Genomic DNA, 22,357 nt, shown 5'->3' on the forward strand with positions numbered 1-22,357 from the left:
ACACGCCTGGCAGGATCCTGATACATTGTGAAACCCTGTAGAAACCTGGCGGTATCTTGAGACACTGAAACCCTGTACATACATGGCAGGATCCTGATACACTGTTAAACCCCGAATAAACCTGACAGGATTTTGATACAGTATGAAACCCCATACACACTGGCTATGGTGAGGTCCCAGAGGACTGGAGAATGGCCAATGTTGTTCCATTGTTTAAGAAGGGTAGCAGGGATAATCCAGGAAATTACAGGCCGGTGAGCCTTACGTCATTGGGAGGGAAATTATTGGAGAAGATTCTTCGTGACAGGATTTACTACCATTTGAAAGCAAATGGGCGTATTAGTGAGAGGCAGCATGGTTTTGTGAAGGGGAGGTTGTGTCTCACTAACTTGATCGAGTTTTTCGAGGAAGTGACAAAGATGATCGATGATGGAAGGACAGTGGATGTTATATATATGGATTTCAGTAAGGCCTTTGACAAGGTCCCTCATGGCATACTGGTACAGAAGGTAAGGTCGCACAGGATCAGAGGTGAGCTGGCAAGATGGATACAGAATTGGCTTGGTCATAGAAGACAGAGAGTAGCAGTGGAAGGGTGCTTTTCTGAATGGAGACCTGTGACTAGTGGAGTTCTGCAGGGATCAGTGCTGGGGCCTTTGCTGTTTGTGGTATACATAAATGATTTGGATGAAAATGTAACTGGGCTAATTAGTAAGTTTGCATATGACATTAAGGTTGGAGGAGTTGCAGATAGTGAAGAGGATTGTCAAAGGATACAATGGGATATAGATCGGTTGGAGGCTTGGGCGGAGAAATGGCAGAGGGAGTTTAATCCGGACAAATGCGAGCTAATGCATTTTGGAAGGTCTAATGCAGGCAGGAATTATACAGTAAATGGCAGAACCCTCAAGTGCATTGACGGGCAGAGGGATCTGGGTGTACAGGTCCACAGGTCACTGAAAGTGGCAACGCAGGTGGATAAGGTAGTCAGGAAGGCATATGGCATGCTTGCCTTCGTTGGCAGGGGTATTGAGTATAAAAGCTGGGAAGTCATGTTGCAGCTGTATAGAACCTTGGTTAGGCCACACTTGGAATGTCGCCACATTACCAGAAGGATATGGAGGCATTGGAGAGGGTGCAGAGGAAGTTTGCCAGGATTCTGCCTGGTCTGGAGTTTATTAGCTATGAGGAGCGGTTGGAGAAACTCGGATTGTTCTTACTAGAGCCACAGAGATTGAGGGGCGACTTGATAGAAGTTTACAAAATTATGAGTGGCATGGACAGAGTAGATAGAAGCTTTTTCCCAGGGTGGAAGAGTCAATTACTGGGGGACATAGATTTAAGGTGAGAGGAGAAAACTGTAGAGATGTGCGGGGCAAACTTTTTACACAGAGGGTAGTGAATGTCTGGAATTCGCTGCCAGAGGAGGTAGTGGAAGCAGTTATATTAGTGGTATTTAAGAGGCAGCTTGACAAATATATGAATAGGATGGGAATAGAGGGATATGGACACTGTAAAATGTTTTAGTTGATGGGCAGTATGATTGGCGCAGGCTTGGAGGGCCCATGGGCCTGTTCCTGTGCTGTACTTTTCTTTGTTCTTTGTTCACACCTGGCATGATCCTAATACCCTGAAACCCTGTACACACCTGGCAGGATCATGATACAATGTGAAACCCCATAATTAAGAGCGTGAGGAGAGTGGCAGAGACACAGGATAAAAGAGTGCGAGATAAGCGGAGACACAGGACAAAAGAGCGCGAGGAGAGTGGCAGAGACGCAGGGCAAAAGAGCGTGAGGAGAGCGGAGACACAGGATAAAAGAGCGCGAGGAGAGCAGCGGAGACACAGGATAAAAGAGCGCGAGGAGAGTTCCAGGGAGCAGAGTCGGAGGGCGGAGTTCTAGAGAGGTGAGTATAAAAACCTGACCTCTGGGATTCACGGACCTCGGGTGTTAAAAAAAATTAAACGTAGCGTCACGGTAAATCTGTGACCTGATTGGCTGGTAGAGAATTTACACTGAATTTGAAACTAAAACATTGTTAAACTAATTAAACCAAATAAATTAATCACTAATTAATAAGTAGAGGGTATCTAGACCAGAATCAGGGGATTACTGTTCTTAGAATTTAGCATTTATGGTAGAAATCTGGCCCTAGGGAACGTATAGTTAATAAGGAGTCAATAAGCATTTATTAGATTTAAATTAATTTATTAAATTGTTATAGAAATGACAGTTGCTGGGGTGAAGTGCTTCACCTGTGTGATGTGGGAAATCTGTGACGCTTCAAGTGTCCCAGACAACTACATCTGCAGGAAGTGTACCCAATTGCAGCTTTTCACGGACCACATGGATCGGTTGGAGCAGCAGTTCGATGCACTTAGGACCATTCAGGTGGCAGAAAGCATCATTGACAGGAGTTTTGGAGACGTGGTTACACCCAAGGTACAGACAGATAGATGGGTGACCGCTAGAAGGGGCACACAGTCAGTGCAGAAATCCCATGTGGCTGTCCTGCGCTCTAACAGGTATACCGTTTTGGATACTGTTGGGGGGGTTGGCCTATCAGGGGAAAACAACAGCGGTTGCCAGAGCAGTGGCACCACGGCTGTCTCTGTTGTTCAGCAGTGGGGGTCAAAGCACAGAAGAGCAATTGTCATACGGGACTCTATAGTCAGGGGCTCGGATGGGCGCTTCAGTGGTCGTGAAAGAGACACCAGGATGGTATGCTGCCTCCCTGGTGCCAGGGTCCAGGATGTCTCTGATCGGGTATGGGACATTCTGAAGGGGGAGGGAGAGCAGCCAGAGGTCGTGGTACACATTGGTACTAACGACATAGGCAGGAAGAGTGACGAGGTCCGGCAGCGGGAGTTCAGGGAGTTAGGCAGAAAGTTTAAAAAAAACAGGACCTCTAGGGTTGTACTCTCAGGATTACTCCCTGTGCCACGTGCCAGTGAGGCTAGAAATAGGAAGATAGTGCAACTGAACACGTGGCTGAACAGATGCTGTAGGAGGGAGGGTTTCCGATATCTGGATCAGTGGGATCTCTTCTGGGGCAGATGGGACCTGTACAAGAAGGATGGGTTGCATCTAAACTGGAGGGGCACCAATATCCTGGCTGCAAGGTTTGCTAGTATCACTCGGGAGGGTTTAAATTAGTATGGCGGGGGCTGGGAACCAGAGCAATAGGTCGGCAGGTGAAATAAATGACTGGGAACCAGTGAATATGGCCAGTAGGACTAAAAGGAAGGGGAGGGAGGGAGAAATTACTGAACACAGTGGGACTGGGGTTCTGAAATTCATTTGCTTCATTGCAAGAAGTATTAAAGGCAAGGCAGATGAGCTTAGAGCTTGGATTAGTACTTGGGACTATGATGTTATTGCTATTACAGAGACTTGGTTGAAGGATGGACAGGATTGGCAGATAAACATTCCAGGATTTAGATATTTCAGACAGGATAGAGAGGGCTGTAGAAGAGGTGGAGGAGTTGCACTGCTGGTTAAGGGGAATATCACAGCTGTACGACAGGAGGACACCTCGGTGGGCTCATGCAGCGAGGCAATATGGGTAGAGTTCCGGAATAGGAAGGGTGCAGTCACAATGTTGGTGGTTTGCTATAGGCCTCCCAATTGCCGGTGGGAGATTGAGGAACACTTATGTAGGCAGATTTTGAAAAGATGTAAAAGCAATAGGGTTATTGTGGTGGGTGATTTTAACTTTCCTTGACAGAAATCTTTGTATCCTCACTGGCTACTGGTGAGGTCCCAGAGGACTGGAGAATAGCCAATGTTGTTCCATTGTTTAAGAAGGGTAGCAGGGATAATCCAGGAAATTACAGGCCGGTGAGCCTTACGTCAGTGGGAGGGAAATTATTGGAGAAGATTCTTCGTGACAGGATTTACTACCATTTGGAAGCAAATAGGTGTATTAGTGAGAGGCAGCATGGTTTTGTGAAGGGGAGGTTGTGTCTCACTAACTTGATCGAGTTTTTCAAGCAAGTGACAAAGATGATCGACGATGGAAGGGCAGTGGATGTTATAAATATGGATTTCAGTAAGGCCTTTGGCAAGGTCCCTCATGGCAGACTGGTACAGAAGGTAAAGTTGCACGGGATCAGAGGTGAGCTGGCAAGATGGATACAGAATTGCCTTGGTCATAGAAAACAGAGGGCAGCAGTGGAAGGGTGCTTTTCTGAATGGAGAACTGTGACTAGTGGAGTTCTGCAGGGATCAGTACTGGGACCTTTGCTGTTTGTAGTGTACATAAATGATTTGGATGAAAATGTAACTGGGCTAATTAGTAAGTTTGCGGACGACACTAAGGTTGGAGGAGTTGCAGATAGTGAAGAGGATTGTCAAAGGATACAATGGGATATATATCGGTTGGAGACTTGGGTGGAGAAATGGTAGAGGGAGTTTAATCTGGACAAATGTGAGGTAATGCATTTTGGAAGGTCTAATACAGGCGGGAATTATACAGTAAATGGCAGAACCCTTAAGTGCATTGACAGGCAGAGGGATTGGGGTGTACAGGTCCACAGGTCACTGAAACACAAATCCTCTTCCTGAAGAATCCTCCACCTGTAAGGACCCGTTCTCCCTCGAGCTCTTCCACCATCACCACCCTGGTTCCACCGCCATTGAGCATGGAACACTTAATTCGGCCTGGGAATAATTGCACTCCCACTCCCTGAGTTCTCAAGTGATCCTGCTGCCCTGAATTAAATGTAGGAGGCATGACTAAGAAGTTTGAATATGAAATGCAAATTGGCCGAATGAGGAAGTGAGGAAGAAAGTTGTAGAATGCAGGGAGATGCCAATCGGCTGATCAACGGGACAGAAAAATGGCAAATGGAAATGAGGGTGACCAACTCTGGCCAAAAAAATAAGGGACACTTCACCCTGGGGGTTGCTGACAAGAACTTGGGAACTGGGGGTGGCAGGGTGGTGGAGTGGCAGGGAGGTTGCCGCCAATACATTAGGTGGAGGTGGGGGTGCTAATGAGAACAGGGGTGGGAGGGGTTGCTCACAATGCCTTGAGATCAGGGAGGGGGTGTGAAATGATTCTTGAGTCATGCATCAGACTTCTGCTGTGTGACTCCCCAAAGGATGCTGGCACAGAAACCATCACCTGAACATCCTCAGAACATGAAACTACCGACCTGACGAGGCCGAGGCGTGCACAGACAGAAAGCATGCAGAGACAGAAGAAATCCTGGAGAAATCGCATCCCAAGAAGGCCTGATCCAGGGTATGGAGTGAAAAGCCAAATTCCAAGACAAATTTACAGAGAATCCAGGACAGTTGTTCACCCTGATGGAAGTCAATCCAAAGAAGCGTGAGGTGACAAATTTAGCAAGGACAAACAAACCAAGGAAATACACAACAAATGGACTAGGATTAGAAAAAGAGGGAACACAGAAGGGCAGAGGGATGTTAGGATCCAGGACAGGTGGTTAAGATGACATATGGGAAACTAGCCGAGGCATAAACTGTTAGATGCTACATTCATAAATTACCAGAGCTTAATATCAAAATTCATCAAATCAAAAATATTAAACACAAATGTGATCATAATACAATACCGCCATACTGCTTAACACCAAGTGAAGAATCATTTAGTTCACCATTGATCACCAAGATCCACATTCCCCTTCAGAATATTCTCCACCTCAGGAATGTTTAGTTTTGGCTTGCACTGTGTGAGTAAATCTTACCAATCGGCTTTCCCAGATGGGATCCCGTCTGAAACTGAGTTGTGGAGATCAGTGGGACTCATTGGATTTCACTGGACAGCAGTCTGTGTCACACCTGATGTGGAGAGGTGAATATAATACTTGGAAAATGCTCCTTCCCCCAGCTAACAGCTGTTGTACTGATGGGGGAGGATGGACTGATATGTTTAACAATGTTATCCTTATCAATTTAATATTTCTGTTTCTTACCAATTAATATATTCATTACAGAGCATCAGAATCTGGGAATCCCTGTCACCAACATGGCTGAAGGTTCAAAGAGAGGACTATGATCAACATCTTCAGCAAGAGTGAGAATGGACATTCAGAATGCAAGTTCAGAAAAACATATTTAACATATTATTTATGCCCTGATGAAGGGTCCAGCAAGAACCTGCAGCTCACACAGGAAGAGGGAGCAAGATAGAAAAAGGAAAGTGCATGACCATCCAAAGGGGCATCACAGTCACATGTTCAGGGAGCCCTTGAGTACTGGAACTGTCCAGTAAATAGAATGGGATTGTAAGGTGGATAAGGACAGTGACTCGGAATAGGATCTTCCTGAGCAACAATGCAACATTTTTTTCTCTTTACATTTTTTCATGGGATGTTGCTGGCCACGCCAGCATTTGTTGCCCATTCCTAATTGCCCCTGAACTGAATGACTTGCTGGACCATGACAGAGAGCATTTAAAAGCCTGGAGTCACATGTAGGTCAAAGTAGGTAAGGATAGAGGATTTCCTTCCATGAAGGGCAATAGTGAACTGGATACATTTTTATGACCATTGATGACAGTTTCATGGTCACCATTACTGGAATTAACTTTATATTTCAGATTTATTAAAGGAATTCAAATTCCACCTATCCCGAATGAGAGGCCGGTGGGACTTAGGAATAGGAGAATGATAGTTGTGGGAGATTCTATAGACAGGGGAAACGAGAGACTCTTCTACAGCCCTGAGCAGGTCACGAATGGTAAGTTACCTCACTGGTACCACAGGGAAGGACATCCTGGAACAGGTGGGACCATCTCTGGGAAACAAAGTACAGCAGAAAATATCTATGGTCAGAACCAATAATATAGATAGAAAGAAATCTATAAAGGGAATATAGAGACAGAGGCACTGGAGTAACTGAACCAGGCCTCAAGGTGATGAATCTCCAGGTTGTTTTGCATGGGTCCATTTAAGGAGGTAAATATGAGGCAGGTCAATGAGCTGTTACAGGACTGGAGCAGGAGGGAAGTTATTGGGGCAGTAGAGTGAGTTCAGGGTGAAGGGAAGGGACAGCCTTGATCTGAACCCAGCGACAACAATGGATTTCCAGAAATGGTGAATGGAGCAGTGGGAAGCGTATCTGCTGATGTTAATGGAGGGTGGGAAATATCCAGATCTGAGACTAAAGAGTGAATAAACTGTGGAGCAGAAACAGAAATTAATGAAAGGTTATTAGAAATAAGGAAGGAGGTTTTGAAACAGAGAGAGATAAAGTCAATTGGTAATGAAAAAAATCATCAGAATCATCATGTGTGCTCTGCCTGAAAGCAGGTCCTTCACTCATGGTAGTCTTTCCATGTCTCTATCCTATGCCTTTTCATTAGCCAATAATTTCCTTCAACTTTCAAGCCATTCAACATTGATATTCTTTTCCTTCCTTTTCCTCTCTTTGCATGAAGTCTTCCCTCCATACAAATGGAAGGAATCCATTCCCTCCTAAAATGTGCTCTACCCAGACTCTCTGTCTGTTCCTAATTATGTTCAGCAAATTTTTTAGTTTATTCACTCTCTTATTCACTTCATTATTTGCCAACTTTTTTGTCCAACTGATCCTTTCCTCCTAATTTTCCTCCTAATCCACATTTCAAAGCTTTTTAGGAAGTTAGCCTCCTCTTTCTGTAAGGTCCAAGTCTCACATCCAAACAAAACAACATTCCAAATCAAGCACTTTACAAGCTACTTCTAGAGTTTTTTTTTCCTTCAGTTTTCTGGTTAGCTCTCCTCTTACCAAATACAGCCTTTCCCATTGCTATTCTTATTCTTATTTCTTTGTTACACCTCCTATATGCAGATATTATGCTTCCTAAACACTTGAATTCCTTCTTCTCCCTTCTATGAATATACAAATTTTTTTTGGTGATTTTAAGATATGTATCACTTTGGTTTTGCCAAAGTTCACTTACACTTCGAAGTTCCTGTCTGCTATCCTGACTGGTTCTTGTATCCCTTCTTCTATGCTAGCTACAACTGCTTTATCATCTGCAAATCCGACTGATGTTATCATCTGGCCCCCAGCTTTCCCCCACCTCAATCTACCAATATAAACCACAGATTCTGTGTCTTCAAATGCTTCTTTGATCATTGCTTCGGCATGGACATTGAAGGGGACTGGTGATAAACAATACCCTTATCAAACTCCTCATTCAATTAGACATGGTTCCGACTCCTTGATGGCTACTTTTACTGTTACTCTTTGTTCCATGATTTCTTATGAGTCGTGTTGGGTTCCATATGACAGGAAAAGAAATTTAGAACTTTATTCTTTTGCCATTAAAAAAAAAAGACTTTCTGCTGAACCAAAAAATGGCTGCTATAAGCCACATTACCACAGGATTGGACCTTTGTTCTGGGATCTACCACCAGGAGTTACAAGATCAAAATAAGACTTTACCCAGCTCATGGAATCCCACACTTCATTGTACAGATCCCTTGTGATCAACAAAAGCAGAGGAAGTGCAGATGAACTGGCTCTCCAACTGGAACTATCACAAAAGAGAGAAAATGAAATTCATTATATTGGGAGAGATACTGATAACCACTTCAATTCCCTCCTAAGGAGGAACAATGGAATTCTGACCAGAAGCACAGAAACTAATTGTTAATGTGCAACCATTAATGCAACATGTCACATGACCTAAGCCTCTGGCCTTTTTGTACAGTTTTAACGTTACATCTTTAGCCTCGCAAGCAGCCTACTGTTTAACATCTAATTGGTGAACCACCAAGAAGCTTACCTCTAGGCAGAACAACAGGGTGCTTTTCAAGCCTGTTTCTGCTGGAAGATTTCCTGCCATTGTCTGCAAAACCGACACCAACTGTAAAGCAAATTCCTCAACTTTGGTTTTCAGCCAGTTGAATTTGAACTCCTACATAAAAGAATTCCTCAGTCGACTCTGACTCTGGACTCTGGAAATCATGTGAACTGATAATCATTTCTGTGGTTCTTGTACTGTTGCTATCTGTAATCTAAAATTCCTCTTTCTTTCCCCCCTTTACTGTGTGTGTGTGCACATGTGTGTACATGGGCTGGATTGGGAAGTTGCAAACTCTCCTCCCCTGGTTTTGAATGTGAAATGAACTAAGCTTCATAGTTAAACATAACGCGAGTTTGCTGCGGATTATTAGTAAATTGGATCACACAAACTGAGGGTTGGGAGAAAGCCTCACTGCATACTTTAAAATAATTCAAAACGCCTTCTGCTTACAGACAGGTGGTGAGAGGAAATAAGTACAGTTTCCTGTCCCTCTCCTGTCTGTAACAGTCATCTGTCTCTCCGGTCTACTCAGTGTCTTTCAGCACTATCAAAAGCTTAATCCAGTCAACCAAGTTAAATGCTATTTCAAAATCTACAAAACAAACATGTAATTTCAGCCCAAATTCTAAACTTCGTTCACGTATTAATTTTATAATGTCGATTGTTTCTCCTCTCTCTCTTCGTCCCTGGAATTCAATCTGGTCATCTCCAATGTAGTTCCACACCTTCTTCTCCACTCTGTTACAACTCTCAACACAGCCTTTGATGCATGGGCAATTAGACTAATTTTACAAAAGTCAGGACATCAGCATGCTTTGGCTTCTTTCTTATGGTGCTAATTATTATCTGCATGAAGTCCTCTGGCCATTCCTCATTACTGACAAGTAAATATCTTTGCACAGTTTCGTAAACTTTAATGTTATGCTTTTCCCCAGGTGTTTAATCAATTCTACAGGTATTTTGTCTATTACAGCCACTTTTCCAATTTTTATATCATTTCATGCTGCTCTTATCTCACTTTCTCATATCTATATTTTAATAAAATTGATGTCAACATTAATCTCTCTTTCTCTGGGCTTGTTACTCCTCCCATGTGCATTGGCCTTCTTTATAAGTCTCCCTTGTGGACCCTGTCAAAGCCTTTGCTGCAATCCATTTAAACTACATCAACTGCACTACCCTCATCTACACACCTGGTCACTCTCAAAAAATTCAATCAAATTTCTTAGGCATGACCTCTCTCTGACACAGCCATGCTGACTATCTCTGATGAAACCTTGCCTCTCCAAGTGGAGATAGATACTCTCCTTCAAAACTTTCTCCAATAGTTTCCCTACCGCTGATGTGAGGCTCACCGGCCTGTCGTTCCTTGGCTTATCTCTACAACCCTTCTTAAATAGCGGAACCACATTAGCTGTTCTCCAGTCCTCTGGCACCTCCCCCATGGCCAGAGAGGAATTAAAAATTTGGGTCAGAGCCCCTGCAATCTCGTCCCTTGTCTCCCTCAGCAGTCTGGGACACAAATCATCTGGACCTGGAGATTTGTCCACTTTTAAGCCTGCCAACACCTTCAATAACTTTTCACTCCCTATACCAATTTGCTTAAGAACCTCACAGTCTCTCTCCCCGAGTTCGATACCTCCATCCGCGTTCTCTTGGGTGAAGACAGATGTGAAGTATTCATTCAACGCTCTAGCGATGTCCTCTGGCTCCACCCATAGATTGCCCCCTCGGTCTCTTATGGGCCCTGCTCCTTCCCTGGTTATCCTCTTCCCATTGATATACTTATAGAATATCTTGGGATTTTCCCTACTTTTACCAGCCAGAGCTTTCTCATATCCACTCTTTGCTCTCCTAATTGCTTTCTTATCTTCACCCTGCTCTTCCTGTACTCCAGGGATGCCTCTGCTGATTTTATTCCCTTGTACCTGCTAAAAGCCTCTTTTCCTTCTCATCGTAACCTGAATATCTCTGGTCATCCATCTCGGGACAGAATAGAGTCAAATTCTTATTATATTAAACGATAGATAAGAAAATTTAAATCCTTTTATTGGCTTTAAGGAAAATGAAGTTGAGGTACAGACCAGCCAGGATCTAATTGATGGTGGAATTTGCTCATATTTTTATGGTAAAATTGCCTGACCAGGTGCCAATGCAGTAACACATTAATATACAGTTACAGTTCACTGCACAGCAGTCAGGAACAGAAGACATCAATGTCCATGGAGAAGCAGTCAGGATGACAGCACCAGTTGAGCTTGCAGACTCTGGCAGTCAGCTCACAGGTACAGAAGGGAACAGGTGAAAAACACAGGGAGCGATCTTACAACAAAGCATGGACAGTGTCAAAAACCACATCATGCCCTTGTCTGAATCCACAATAACTGCCTTCTCCATTTCCAAAAATCAATCTGCGAACTTATCCACCCACCACTGTCATGGGGGCAGCTGGAGGCCACAATAATTTCCCCATCCACTCCCTATTCCAACCGCCTGCCTTGAGACTTTTAGGGTTTTGAAAGGGATACATTGGTGGGCAGAAACTTTACTCATTGGTGTGGCAGCCAAGGACAAGTGGACAAATAGCTTAATATCAGAGTAAGGATTTCATGAGAGAGGTTAAGAAACAATTATTCACACAAAAAAGTCATGGAAGTGGAAACCCTCTCCCACATCAAGCAGCAGATACTAGCTCAGTGAATAATTTTCAATCTGAGATGAAAATATTATTGCTACCCAAGGAAGTGGGCATGGAGCCAAGACATGTGGATGGAGGTGGCCCTCACAGTCATGGTCTGATTGAATGGATGGAGCAAGTTGGAGGGGCTGAATGGGTCTGCCCTTTCCTGTTTCTGTTACACACTGGTGGCAGCTTTCAAACCACTGGGAGGGAGGAACATCGACTGGGTTTTGGCTCCCTACCTCATTCCCACTTTATTGGCAGGGGTATTGCTTCTGGCGCTAGATCCTGGAGCTGGGATGCCCAGTCACCTGGTTTTATAAGGGACAGTCGATTTTCAAATGCTCTGTATCTTGTCCAATACTGGATGCCTCTGTGTCTTGTATTATTATTTTGGGGTTCATTTGCAATGACCATGGAAACCCAGTGCTGGACAGCAATGGTGACTCACAAATGTTGGTGACTGTAACTGACAGACTGTTACTGCCTATAATTTGGATTTGCAGCATTAATTTGTCAGCCTTTGGCGCTGTGTGCTAGTGTGGAATTCATTCTGCATCTGTCAGTCTCTGTGAATGTACATGAGTGTGAGATTCATTCTGCACCTAGTCCTCTGCTATTATTTGTGTGCATGATTGATTTTTAAAATATTTATTTGATTTGTATCTCCCTTTACAAGATGGCGTTTGCAGCTGTATTTTTAATATTGTGATATACAAGGATATTTCAATCTGATATATAAACTTGAACACTTGAGACTGTAAAATTTAATCAGGTAACGTGGGGATTCTTTTGAAGAGATAAATTAAATATGAAAGGAAATATGTACCCCAACAGCGCTGTTATTTGAATTTGGGACAACCTTGAGATGTAAATTGCAGTGTTATATAGAAGGTTACTTTCAAATAACTAGGATGCTATCCAAGATAAAGAATATGTTGATAAACATATGGGACTTTTAATCTGGGTACAATTCAATACACGTGAGAAAGAGGTAGTTGTAATTTTGATAGTGTCAATTACAGTTCTTACAAAGTTAAAAATAAAATGCAGATTGGTTTCCGACTAAGTTCTCAAAAGGGAATTTTTATTTCAAAAGGTTTGATAACAACTGCCACTAATTCAAATGCTGCAAGCTTTTGTATTTGTAAGGCTGTTCCCAAAATATTAAGTTAAGCTCAAGACCTTGACAAAGTTTGGCAGAAATCCAATTTTTCTCCAAATCAGTGAATATTGGATAATTCTAAAAGAAAAAGTTCAGACACAATTTAGTAGGTTAATTTTAAGGCAATAAAATGTTGTTTGGGAAGGAGATAAGGAAGAAAGTGTCTATGCATGATTTCTGTTTTATAACTGTTATGAGAATACTTTATTGGACCGTTAAGTCTCTCCAGACAACCTGAACAAGGTAAGATGGCAGCTGTTGCATCTGTAACATGATATGAGCAAAGTAGGAGAAAGGATTAGGGAAAGAGGACACAATATTCAACCTGTTTAAGGGAACTGAATTTGATAATCTGGCCTTCAACTGAGACATTGGAACTGCATAGGGTGAGATAAGCAAGCAAAGGTCTAGAGACAGAGATTCCCATTAACATGGAATAGTTAATATGGCCTAAAGAGTGAGGAAACATTTCCAATAATCAAGGCAATAAAGAAACTGACCCCAAGAGAATCTTAGGATGATCATGATCAGGGGGGAAAAAACCTTAGAGGTAAAACTATGTGGAATACGTAGTTGAGGCAATTGAATGGTAAGAAGAAATAAAACAGAACCACAATTTACCACAAGATTGATACAGGTAAAGGGAAAGCTCGACTAGAAAAAGGCTAAATAGATGTATTACTGACGATATTAATGCACCTGCGAGCTACAAAAAGTAAGACCAAGGGATTAACACTTTGATGACAGGCAGAGTCAAGCGGCCGCCAGAGAGAACTGCCACTAGAAGTGAAGATGCTGAGACATTGGAAGATAGGACAAGAGGGTGCATTATAGAGTTGTGTAGACAGCTTAAGGAATTAAGGTCCAACTGGGACAGCAGCAGGAGATAGTAGACTGTAAGGAGTGTGGGGTGCCTATTCAGCTGGATTCAGATCAGGGAACTCATTTCACAGGAAGAGTCATTGAAGAAATGTATATATTTATGGGGATTAAACAGAAATTGCACATTCCCTACCACCTTCAGAGCTCGGGGATGGTGGAAAGAATGAACCGAATTACAAAAAAAAGCAGCAAAAGCAATTCAAGTGACAGGGAAGAACTGGGCAACATTTTTGCCCAATATTCTGATGTGCCTTAGGGCTACCCACAACAGGACCACCAGGTTCACCCCATTTGAAATAATGACAAGGAGAGCAATGCAGTTACCCAAGGGAATCATAGTAGGAGGGGGAGATGTAGGACCACTAAAGGGGTGAAACTATGTGAGGGAAATGATTAAGCAATTGCGTGAGTTAAGGAAGGAGGTCAGGGACCGGCAGATGGTTAAGGACATGGAAACAGATAAATCTGAAAGACAACAACAGACCCCCCAGGTGGAGACCAAGGTAATGGTTAAGGTAAATCCAGAACGAACAGAGTTTGCACCCAAGTGGGTGGGACTGTATGAAGTAATGATGACCAGCAATGCATGCACATGCATTGACTTTAGGGGAAAGGGGCGATGGAACTATTGATCACAACTGAAGAGTTTTATTAACTGATTCCATCCACAGAACTGTTGTGGTCACTTTGACAAACGGACCACAGGAGTCTCAGGTACAGGTCACGATCGTTTATTCGAGCAATTGCAAGGAGAGTACCATCTCATTACAGCTTGAGATAGCACTCTGCTAAATTACAAATTCTCAACATAGTTATACAATATTGGTCACGTACAAGAACAGTTTCCAGATTTCGATCTTGTCAACATATAGGTTTACATTAAACAGACAAGTACATGCACCGTATGTCCCTATTTGTTTTTCACCCAGGCAGAGACATTCCCTCCTACCTAAACTAGGACAATCGGTTCTTTTCCTAGCTGCACTAAACAGGTTCAATCGTTGTTGTTTTTCAACCTAAGGCTCCAGTATAATTCCCAAAACACCCAATCTATCATATTTGCATTCATCTTCGTCCAGTATGGCCTTGCTGATACTCAAGCCCTGAGAATGTGCAAGGTTCAGATTTTTCTCTGTCCAGCTTGGCCTTTAACTGTTAACTGCTTACGCAGACGGGTTTTGCATTTGCATGCTTGGATATTTTAAGTATTGATTCCCTTCAATAAGTTCTTACTGTATCCCTATACTGCATCCCTTTATTTCCTCCTAACAGTACTGACCTCAACAACCGACCGGTGACGAATGGGATGGTTATCTGCTTAAGTTCACTGAATGTTAATTGCAATGTCGACGCTCATGGGCATGGCGATATTGGCAGCAAGGTCGGGGTTTATTACGGCTCGTCCCGCACTGCAGGAGGGACTTTGGTACAGCACGAAAAGTGCCTAATGCAACACACAACGGGGAATGCTAAATATAACAGTAGAAGAACAAGTGATTTTTAATTGTAGCAAGGGTTTGCTTCAGGTCGAGCGCGGACGTGTCAGGGATATGACACGTACAGGTACATCAATGGTTAATTCTATTGATCTGGCAACTGTTGACCAGAAGGTCTGGACCGTGAACTCCATGCTTAAGGACATTTTATTACGGGGACAGGGATTTCACAACACCCAATTAAATACAGACCACGGCAGTTAATTCAAAACCTGGCTACCGTGGGTGAATTTTAACAGGAGATAACAGGATAGGAGGTTTAGCACGTCAGAGGCCTAAATTGAAGTGCCAGATGATACAGATGGTCTGAACTAGTACATTTACAGTGCAAAGCTGGATACCTGGCCAGTATCAATGGATGGCGGTAAGTAAAGGGACGGACAGTAACACTATAGTTGGCTACATTGGGGTAGGCCAAGATCCAAAAGGGAGACGGTTAGGGGGAATACAGTAAGAATTTATTGAAAGGGAATTAGTTAGAATCTCCAGGCAGCCAGTGCCATCAAGTACACTAACAGTTTAAGGTTAGCAGGAACTTTGCACACCCTTAGGGCCTGTAATCACCAGAAAGACCCTGGGAGCTAGACTGGATACGGACGATGGAAACAAGATAGATTCAGTGTGCTCGTCAACAGATAAGGAAAGGGCAGTTGGTCCCAGCTTAGATAGGGGGAGAAGGCTGAACAATGTTCTTGTCAGCGAAGTATAAATGAGCTGTATACTTGTAGTTTGGTAGAGTGCTACCTCAAGCTATTTGAGGTGGATCCCTGCATGCAGTTGCTCGAACAAACGATCGTAACCTGAGCAAATATTTGTTTGTCAAAGATAGCAAAGCAGTACAAAACATAAGGTAATTGTCTGGACTCATTCATTTATCACCTTCAGGTCTTTAGCCGTTTTTTACCCTCCTAGCCGATGTTGAAATTAAACTCATAGAATCATATAACCCTACCGTTCAGAAGGAGGCCTGTCGTCCGCTCGAGTCTCTGCTGGATCGTGGAAAGAGCTGTCATTTTATTCCACAATTCAACTTTCCCCCATCAACCTGTCTTTGGTTCTCTTTAAGACCGTATTGTGTCTGATTCCACCATTCTGTCAGAAAGGAAAAGAGCATGGAAGACAGAAACCTGAAAACAAAACAGAAAATGCAGGAATATATCACAATGTCAGCGGACATCAGCGAAGACAAACAAAGCGTACATTTTCCGTCACATCTTCTATCTGTCTACTCTCTCCCCACCACACCCCTCCCCCCCATCCCCGCCACACCCCGCCCGCTCCTTTCAGCTGCTAACTGATTTTCCAATATTCGGAGCTGGAATTTTTCTCTCACTTTCTCTCTCCCTCTTTCTCTCTCATGAGCTTTCCTTTCCTTCTCCTGAAACTCTAGCTGCATTTTGAGGTTTTTCCGCTGGAATTTGGCTAGGGGAAGGGATTCATTGTCAGGGTTTAACTCATTGTCTATCTTTTCTGATTGAAGAGTGGGGTCCGAATGTTAGACCAGCAATTGTAGTGGCTCAATTCTTTTTAGGTAATGGATCTTCTAGGAAATGACCATGCACCTCCATAGCTACAGCTTCCAGTTGTCCTGTGCTTCGGGATGCTAATGCTTTGCTGTTTAAGTCTCCATGCTTTATCCACATCTGTGGAGCGAAATTTGCTGCTTTTTAGGGTTGGGGAAGGAAATTTACTGCGGTAGTTTAATTGTGATTTAAATCTCATTTCAGCCACTGAACTTTGCCTCTTAGCACCACTTGATTCCTTTTGTATTAGGTTCAGCTCGTGTCTTAAATTTGAAGCTTGGCTAAATCTTTGGTAAGATTTTGGCTCCCTTCTAATGTCTCGATCCAGAACGAGCCCTCAATTTCAGTTATGGACTGGACAGAGATCCACACTGAGCTTAATTACCCTCTGAGCATCTCTCCAGTGTTTTTAATTGTTTTAACAGTAGGCTGTGGTGTGTCCGCCCGAAACCCTCAGTTTCTGTGATCCAAATTTAAAAATAATTTGCAGCAAGCTCTTGTTATGAATAACTCATAGGTTAGTTTATTCGCACATTCAAACCCGGAAAATCCTCGTGAATTTACACATACACATTTATGCACATACACTGTGATGGAAGTATGATAATTTTCAGAATATTTTTTCTGGTTTATTTGGAAGTAGATATATGCAGGTAAGTATAATGAGCTTGTGTGTGATTTAATAACATTTAGAGTCAAGTAGACTGCAAGTTTGAAATCATCAAAAGAAGCTAGGTGCTTGACATTCTAGTGAGTAAACATAGATGCTGGCATAGCATGTAAGGTGGCAAGTGATTTGTATTTGTAGATAAATAATGGGATGTTTGGATTTCAATGGGATCTTAGTCTGTTTGCAATTGTCAGATAAGTAAGGCTAAGGAATGTGTTTATTTTTCACAAAGGTTACTGACAATATATTGGCAACATGAACGTTTTTATATTATGAGGAAAATACAGTTTCCAAGACATATGGAACAATGGAACTTACATATTAAAAAGAGAGAAACATGTATATTTTGTACTTTGCAGCCTTCCAGACTTAACATTGAGTTCAACAGCTTCAGCTCATGAACTCTCTCCTCCATCCCCATCCCCTTTCTGATCCCCTTTTTCCGATAATTCATATATATTATATATACATGATAGATATTTTTCTTTTCCCACCTATTTCTATTATTTTAAAATTTATTTCCATTCATTGTTTTAGCTCCACCTTTTAGCCCATTTCAATCCCTTCCCACTACTCCACTCCCACTATGGCTATCTGTCCTGCTTTCTACCCTTAATGTCACCATTATGACATTCCATATTTAATATCACCACCGTTAACACTTCTTTGCCCTTTTGTCTATGACATCTTTGGCAATCTCTTATTTGCCTCCACCTATCACTGGCCCTCTATCCAGCTCTACCTGTCCCACCCCCTCAACCAGCTTATATTTTATCTCATTTCTATTGTTTGTTAGTTCTGATGAAGAGTCATACAGACTTGAACCGTTAAATGTATTCCTCTCTGCAGATGCTGTCAGACCTGCTGAGTTTTTCTAGCTACTTTTGTTTTTGTTTCAGATTTCCAGCATCTGCAGTATTTTGCTTTTATCTTACTTTTTTGACCTTCTTCAGAGCACATTTAAGAGTCAACCACATTGCTGTGGGTCTGGAGTCACGTGTAAACCAGGTAAGCTGAGCAGATTTCCTTCCCTAAAGGACATTAGTGAACCAGATGGGTTTTGATGACAATCAACAATGGTTTCACAGTCATCAATGGACTTTTAATTCGAAATTTTTTAGTGATTCCAAGTTCTGCCAAGTGATGTGGTGGGATTTGAATGCAGGTCCCTGGAACTTTGTGCTGGACTCTCTGAATTACTAGCCCAGTGAAAACACGATTATGCCACCACCTCCCGTATTAGTCAAGTAGGTGCTGTGTTCACCTGTTGATTCTGTTTTAAGTCTAAAATCTATTTTGGACGTTACCTTAAAGGGGCTGTAACTGGACGTCAGGTTAGTTAGGAATTTTAGGGGCTTCTACAGTAGAAAGTAATTGTAGTCTGATGCATGTGCTTGAAATCTTTTATATTTTGCTAATAAATAGTGATCTTAAAAAAATAATTAAACTAACGGTCTTGGTGGACTTATTATTTCTGAATTCAGCGCACATCTCATAATAAATACAAATTGCAAACCATTATGATAACGTGACCAAGATTCCTTTGTGGATTTAGTCCGTCTGTCACTTATCACTTGCCCTGTCATACTACACAAACAGTAGGGAGGATAGATAAAAAAGACGGAGTTTTACCACTGTAGAAATCAACATTATAGGAACCATGAAAGTCAAAATTAGTTAATACGATTCTCATAGAGTATAGGAAGCCAAGGTCCAAAGGGAGTTTCCTTTGAGCAGAAGTTCAGCTTCGAAGTGGTTGGAGAAAACTTCAGGAATGTCCTTTAAAGCGAAAAACGATGCAGCATGATGAGGTTTCTGTAGATAAGCAGTTTTGCAATCAATGGTCAGAGGTTTCTAAAATTGAACAATCTTTTAAGTGCTGAATGATGGTGGCCTCTCGCTTGGTCAGCGAGGAGTTCTGCTGGTGTTCTTTCTGGTTGCTATTAAATCAGCAGGTTGCTTGTTTCTCAGATCTCGACTGAATATAGAGAATTCAAAATTTTCACTGCAGTCATGTGACCTCCTTCCACCACAATTATTTCAAATACGATTTTTATCTTGACTCCGGGTATAGCTTTTGTTTTATGGCTTTTAATGCTCTAGTCATTGGCCTCTAAAAGCCTCACCATTCATGTTGGGGATCTTGTATCGGGAACCATATTTTGGGCAGGCCCTATGAATCGGCTACAGAGATGAGTTTATTAAGATACAATTGACGTCCATTTTCCCCTCAATGGTCCCCTTTTGTACTAGACCTGGACAGCCCATGGTGTGAGATGGTCTATTATCTCCTCTGCTGCAATAAGGAGCTTGGAACTCTGGGTGTCCCCTAGTTTAATGATTACAATGCCCTTACAAGGTGGTGTGAGATTCCACACAATGTAAGACGGACTCTTTGTTTTGGAACTCCTGTTTAAAGCTTCTAGAACAGATGACCAATCCTTTGAGTCATGCGATCTGTAGCGGCCTTCTTGTTGTTTAGCAAGTCCTTTGTAAAAATAGCCCAAAGAACAAAGTTTGGAGTGCATAGTTCTTTTTCGTTTCTTTCGTTATTTACATGTCATTACGGCGTATTATAATTAATGTAGTTATCCTTTATCACGTTTTATTTCATTCCTTAACTGTTAATTTGTACTTTCCTTTCCCCCTTAACATCGACTAAACTCACCGACGACGCCATTTGCCAACTCTAGCTCCTACCCACGGTAACTGCAACTGATGAATGGTAACTAGGGGCGTTTCTCCAGGCGACCTCATAAAACAGTCTGGAGCCAATCACATAGCAATCTTTACAAACCCCACAGCGATCCAAACTCAGCTGACCAGTCCCTTCCGCTGTGAATCTCATTTGCCTGGAGTACAGTTTGCTGAACCACCTCAATCATGTTCTGCCCCTTTCTCCGATCGTAGCGCCAGTCTACACACGTCTCAGTCAATCAGCACAGTCTTGAAATATTACACGTTATTAAAACTGTCCCACATCTTACGAATTTGAGCTCCCGCTATTAATTGCCTGCCAATCCACTCTTTGTCCCTCGCATACACTCCAGCCCATTCCATCGCTCCCAGCATCCACCCGGAGAAATTTGACATTGGTTTTGGAGTATACGCTTACTCCTTGGCTCACGCTGTTTCCCCATTTTACAGTTATGTTAAAGGTGCTGTCAGGAAATGCAGAATACGAGGAACTGAAGATGAAAGATATCTTAGGTTTGATATCAGGCAACTGCTATATTCCAATTAGAATAACGAAAACACTATGGTCAGGATTATCCGAGCAGCAGCAATGATTGTTAGAATCCTGCTGCGCCCTTAAATCCCCCCTACCGGACCCCGATGCACAATTCTACAGGGGTCATCAGAGCCAGCTGTCATAGAAATATGCGGCGTGAAATTCGTCGGGGATCTAATTGGAGCAGAGTAGAGTCGGGCTGAAGACAGTACGTGACCCCTTTTACAGCACCAGCTGTCCTATGCTAAGTTCGAAGTTTGAAAGTTAATGAAGGGGTGCAAAAATAATTTGTGTTAATTAATTAAAAATAATTGTGTTAAATAATTAATTAAAAATAATTGGAATCGATTCAATTCACTGGTAATTCATTTTAACTCTTAGGTTTCAAACAAGACTTCACACTCGCAATTCACAGCGAGGACATTCAGATAGTGAATTCAAAGTAGTTTTATTTAAAGAGAAATATAAATGAGCACAGAGGTGTGATATAAAACTCTGAAGTTAAAATACAGAGTTAGTTAGATCAACATATATAAGGATCTTAAGTCCATGCAACTAAACCTTCACATTTTAATACAGAGTATGTGTCTGTAATTAAAATAATTCTCTGTCTTCTTTCTACATTAAATTCATTTCTAGTACATACCCAGAACGTGGAGTATACTTATATCATCCATAAGACCACCACGACTTCCGATGGGTGATCAAATCCATGGAAGTGTCTATCTCCTTCCTTCATTTGAGCAAGTATCATTCAGTCAGAATATGGCTAACTAACGATTTCTCTGGAGATGCCACTTTGAACCAGGTTCAAGAACTTCACTCTCCACGTGAAAATGGGATCTTGTTACCAATTGATTGGCTGATGTATACTTTAATTTAGCTTTCTTGGGCTTGTTGTGAATGTAACTTTGACCAAAGAATAATCAACTTTTCAATGTATTCTTATAATCTTAATTCAAACACACAGCTTTAGGTTTTAGACAATCTTTAGCTCTACGTTTACCTCAAATCTGATTTAAATACCTTATCTTGCATCCAGTTTGTGTCTTTCGCTTACCTTATGGTTTGTAAGAAGGATTTATGTCAGGCATAATCTCTTTAGGATCAGGCCTAATATTTGCACGTGTAAATTTGAAGACCAATCTTGTGAAAAAAAATTATAAATTCATTAATGCTTATTTAATTATAAGAGAGGCTCAATTTTAATTTCCTTGTGGGGGGTGGGGGGTGGGGGGGAATTCCAATAATGCATAACAGTTCTGAGCTGTGACTCCGTCCCTAGGACCAACCATCTTCAGCTTCTTCGTAAGTAACGTTTTCTCCATTATAAGTTCAGAAGTTGGGATTTTAACTGATGATTGCACAAAGTTCAACACCATATGTGACTCCTCATACACTGAAACAGTCTGTGTCCATATGGGCAACGTCCAACCTTGGGGCAATAAGTGGCATCCAACAATTACTCCACAAAAATTCCAATCAATGGCATCTACAACATGAGAGAGCCTCACCATCTCCTCTTTACATTCAATGGCATTACAATCACTGAAGCTCTCACTATCAACAACCTGAGAGTTACTATTGGCCAGAAACTGAACTGGACTAGCTATATAACTATTGTGGTTACAAGAGCAGTTCAGATGCTAGCAATTTTGTGATAAGTAACTCACTTCCTGACTCCTCAAAGACTGTCTATCATCTACGAGGCACACATCAGGGGTATGAAGGAATACTCCCCACTTGCCTGAATGAGTGCAGCTCAATAAAACTCAAGAAGATCAACATCATACAGGACAAAGGAAGTGGCTTGATCAGCACCTCATCCAGCAGCTACAACATCCATTCCTCCAAAACACCAACGCATATGGTGGCAGTGTGTGCCATCTAGAAGATGCACTACAGCATCTCACCAACGCTCCTTCGAGGTACCTTGCAAACCC

General features: G+C 42.2%; 1 long non-coding RNA gene across 8 annotated transcripts in view; it reads left to right on the forward strand.

The window, feature by feature from the left end:
• Positions 1-10,046, forward strand: part of LOC121269367 — a 30,853-nt gene extending 20,807 nt beyond the window's left edge. For all 8 annotated transcript variants that reach the window (XR_005941353.1, XR_005941349.1, XR_005941348.1 and 5 more), the window contains 2 exons: positions 1,656-1,908; positions 5,966-10,046. This is a non-coding gene — a long non-coding RNA (uncharacterized LOC121269367). The remainder of the gene's footprint in view (positions 1-1,655; positions 1,909-5,965) is intronic.
• The last annotated feature ends 12,311 nt before the right edge of the window (positions 10,047-22,357 follow it).

The sequence above is a fragment of the Carcharodon carcharias genome, chromosome 24 (assembly GCF_017639515.1).
Source record: "Carcharodon carcharias isolate sCarCar2 chromosome 24, sCarCar2.pri, whole genome shotgun sequence".
Lineage (NCBI taxonomy): Eukaryota > Metazoa > Chordata > Chondrichthyes > Lamniformes > Lamnidae > Carcharodon > Carcharodon carcharias.